We start from the raw sequence: 4,027 nt of genomic DNA on the forward strand, positions 1-4,027 counted from the left end.
TAGGCCGCCGTGGAGGAGGGGGTGGCCCGGGGGACTCGGGGCAGAGTGACCCGTTGAGTAGAGGCCCTCCGGGCCCTGCTTCAGGCCGGGTGGCACATGGGGCGGCCTGGACCGGGTGATGGGTGTGGGAGGCGCGGCCGGGTTGGGACACAGTTGCTGGGGTTTATCGGGTTGTATGGGTGTGAGACGTGAGCCGAAGGGAGAAGTGGGGGCCAAGGAGGATGGCGACCTAAGGCTTTTGGGGAACGTTCAAGAGTTGAGGCTTGACTGAACTGGGAGCCTTGTGTTGGACATCCAAGGCGGGGTGCAGTGGTGAAGCCCCAGGAGGGTGGGCGATCCAGCGAGGTAGGAGGAAAACCGGGAGCAGCGAGTGGTTCCCCGAGAGGTGATCAAAGGGGTCAGAGGCTGGACCTGATCTAGGTGGACCGCTGGGTTTAGCAAGATGGAGCCGGCTGGTGACCAAGACAAGAGCCAGCGGTGGACTGGGGAGAGGAAGTAAGTCTCCCAGTGTTGATAGCTGGGGCCTGGTGCTTTGCATTTGTTTGGCTCATAGGTGTTCAAAAAGTATTTATTGAACACCCGGTGGGAGTTTTTGTAGTTCCCTGGCGATGTACTTTAAATTAATGTTTTGTAAATGCTTTTTCTCTCGAATTCCTCATATAACCTTACATTTATTGTATTGTATTATTGTATTTTTAGGAATTGGTGGGGTGCCCCCTTTCTCAACAGGGAACATAGAGACATTTTTCTGACTTTCTAATTGGGTAGGTGAGTTTCAGTTTTCCGAAAAAAGCTTGGTTAAGTGAGGATTGCCATTCACCCAGACTAATATCAGTGTTTGGAAACCTATTCTGCACTCAGAAAGCTCCCAATGACTGCAATGAATGAGTTTATTTTCTTCCCTGAGGCCTTACTTGCCACCTGAGAGTCAAATCAGGGCAGGATAATTGGAGGCTTTACCCAGGGCACTTTTCACCCTGAGGGCTTTTGGACCATACAAACTGATGTCCTCCTCCTGTGACTCCGCACAGTGGGGACCTTCTTACCCTCCGGGTATTTGCTTTGGCATTTGAATTGGGTTGTGAGTTTGTGGCAGCTAGAACTGCCCACTCTGATCCCCCAGAAAAGCACATAAATATTGACAGAGGATTCTTCTGATGAATACTTTGCAGTAGCGTCTTGAAAGTGTTTCCCAGGTGGCACAGTGGTAAAGAATCCGCCTGCCAATACGGGACACGCTGGCTGTATCCCTGGGTTGGGAAGATAGCCTGGAGAAGGAAATGGCAGCCCATTCCAGTACTCTTGGCTGGAGAATTCCATGGACAGAGGAGCCCGGCTGGCTATAGTCCACGGGGTTGAAAAGAGTCAGACGTGACTGAGCGACTAAACAGCAGCAACAAAGCATATTGAAAATAGACTTCTGAGCATTTGCAAACCGTGGAGATAAATTTCAGGTGGCACAGTTCTGAAACGGTGTTTATTTTTTATTTTTTTAAAGTTTTTTTTTTAAACCTCTCCTTTGTTTTCACATTTACTGAGAGACTTGGAGAATATCTTGTAAATTAATGGAAAATTTAGCAAAGCAATTCCCACATTCATTAAAAAAACTCGATTTTTTTGTCTTGTAAATGTTTTTTATTTAATATTACAATTTCGAATTTTATCTAATTTCCAGTTGACAATCAGCAGCAGTTTGAAATACTCCAGCGTTTTAGTACCTTTTTAAGTTTTAACTGCAGAACTAAAACTTACACTTTTAGTTAAACTAAACTTGTAGTTTTTAGCTACAAGGCCGAATAGTATTTCCCTGGGTGAAACACATCCAGTGATGAGCTATACCTGTTATGGATGAACCACAGTTTGCTTATCCATTCATAAATTGATAGGCCTTTGGTTTGCTTCCAGCTTTTGACCCGCCACTATCTGTTAGGCCTGTTGAACGTAAATAATTTCACAGGACACCAACATCAAACAAGGCTACACTGTAATCATGATGAAGCAGGACAAAAGTAAGACAACTTCATAATTAGGTCTGAAACCAGATATAAATAAGAACTTGCTGTAAACCACAAAAATGACAAAACACCCTCCTATGCTGGCTAATAGGACGGCCTGTTGCCTCTTGACCAATCCCAGCTCAAGCTTTACTTCACTCCTTCCTCTTTAGATCATGTTCATTGAAATATCCAATAAAAGGAAACTTTTCCCAGACAACATCCAGCGTAGATCAGAGCCTCCTTCCATGACTCTCCCTAGCCTTACCCAACACAAGCCCAAATTCTTTTCTGAGTCCTAACTTCATCAAGATGGGCTTCCCTGGTGACTCACTGGTAAAGAATCTGCCTGCAATGCAGGAGATTCAGGTTCGATCCCTACGTTGGAAAGATCCCCTGGAGGAGGAAACGACAACCCACTCTAGTATTCTTGCGAGGAAGTCCCATGGAGAGAGGGGCCTGGCTGGCTACAGTCCATGAGGTTGCAAAAGACACACTACTTATCAACTAAGCCACCACCACTAACGTCACCAATAAGTCACCAATAAGCCTGCAGCTCCTCACTGTGAGCTCCTCCCTCCTCGCACTTGCTCAGCTGCAGGTGTGTTCCTAGACTTTCACCGGAGAGCACATTTCACCGGACAATGCAAATAGCATAGAAACACATCTACTGAAAATCCTTGCTTCCACTCTCGTCTCCATACATCCTGATTCTCATCCTCATTCTTGTTACTAATGTCTTGGGAATTCTTCCATTTTTTTTTAAAACACACGCAAATAAGTACTCTTTGCACTCTAGAATGTCATACAGGCAGAATCATACATGCATTCTTTTTTTACAGCAACTGCACTGTGCATTGTGAATGTGTCCTTGTTTATTGAACTCATCCCCTGTAGATGGTCACATAGGTTGTTCTAGTCTCTTCCTATTAATCACAATAGTCTAAAGAACAACCCTGTAGATATGTCATGTTGGATGTGTGCAAGTCTCACTGTTGTAAAAATGTCCAGATGGGATTGCTAGGTCAAAGGGAAAGTGCATGTGTAATTTTGATAAGTTGTTCTCCAAAAGGATTGTAAAATATTGGGAAATGTGTTATTTTTCTATTTTTCCTATACCTACAGACCTTTAATCCTGAGTTCTTCCAACAATTTGCATTCTTCTACTAGGTAAAAGTCAGATATGTCAGTTACCCTTTTGATGTCATGGATCTGAATATTGCCTTTCTCTGTGTCTTTGTCTTTCTCCATTATCTCTGTCTAACTGCTTAGGGATAGATAAAGATTTAGTCAATGTGCTTTAAGACTCACAGATTTCTTTGACATGATCTCATCTTAATCCTATTTGTTGTTATGATACATATCTTTCCGGCCTCATTCAGATCTCAGTTAGAATTTACATTCTCAAAGAAACTGTATTTTGACTCAAAGTCAAGCCAGTGGCTCTCATACCTTTTTAAAAGTATCAGAACCTGTTTTTCAAATGAATTCTCCCATCTAACTCCTTCCTAAACCTCTAAGGCTGTGGTTCTCAAACTTGAGTGTTCATCAAAATCACCTGGAGACAGATGGGGGCCCTGCCTGAAGAGTTCCTGTTTCAGTGGGTCTGGAGTGGAGCCTATGACTTTACATTTCTGATGAGATCTCGGGATGATGCTGGTCTGGGAACCATACTTTGTAAACCACTGTTCCAGGCACCTTAGAGCACTTAAGAGTCAGTCAGTCAGTCAGTCAGTTCATCGCTCAGTCGTGTCCGACTCTTTGTGACTCCATGAATTGCAGCACGCCAGGCCTCCCTGTCCATCACCAACTCCCAGAGTTCACCCAAACTCATGTCCATCGAGTCAGTGATGCCATCCAGCATCTCATCCTCTGTCATACCCTTCTCCTCCTGCCCCCAATCCCTCCCAGCATCAGAGTCTTTTCCAATGAGTCAACTCTTTGCATGTGGTGGCCAAAGTACTGGAGTTTCAGCTTTAGCATCAGTCCTTCCAAAGAACACCCAGGACTGATCTCGTTTAGAATGGACTGGT

The 4,027-nt window shown here is 44.6% G+C and overlaps 1 protein-coding gene across 6 annotated transcripts in view; it reads left to right on the forward strand.

The window, feature by feature from the left end:
- The first annotated feature begins 6 nt into the window (after positions 1-6).
- Positions 7-4,027, forward strand: part of SIRT5 (sirtuin 5) — a 21,934-nt gene continuing 17,913 nt past the window's right edge. For 2 of the 6 annotated variants that reach the window (XM_010848784.1, XM_010848787.1), the window contains exons 1-2: positions 7-495; positions 700-768. The gene's annotated coding sequence lies outside the window, so the exon portion shown is untranslated. The remainder of the gene's footprint in view (positions 496-699; positions 769-4,027) is intronic. The other 4 variants (XM_010848783.1, XM_010848786.1, XM_010848782.1 and 1 more) reach the window with 2 other exon arrangements.

The sequence above is a fragment of the Bison bison genome, unplaced genomic scaffold (assembly GCF_000754665.1).
Source record: "Bison bison bison isolate TAMUID 2011002044 unplaced genomic scaffold, Bison_UMD1.0 scf7180017864274, whole genome shotgun sequence".
In the NCBI taxonomy this organism is placed as follows: Eukaryota; Metazoa; Chordata; class Mammalia; order Artiodactyla; family Bovidae; genus Bison; species Bison bison.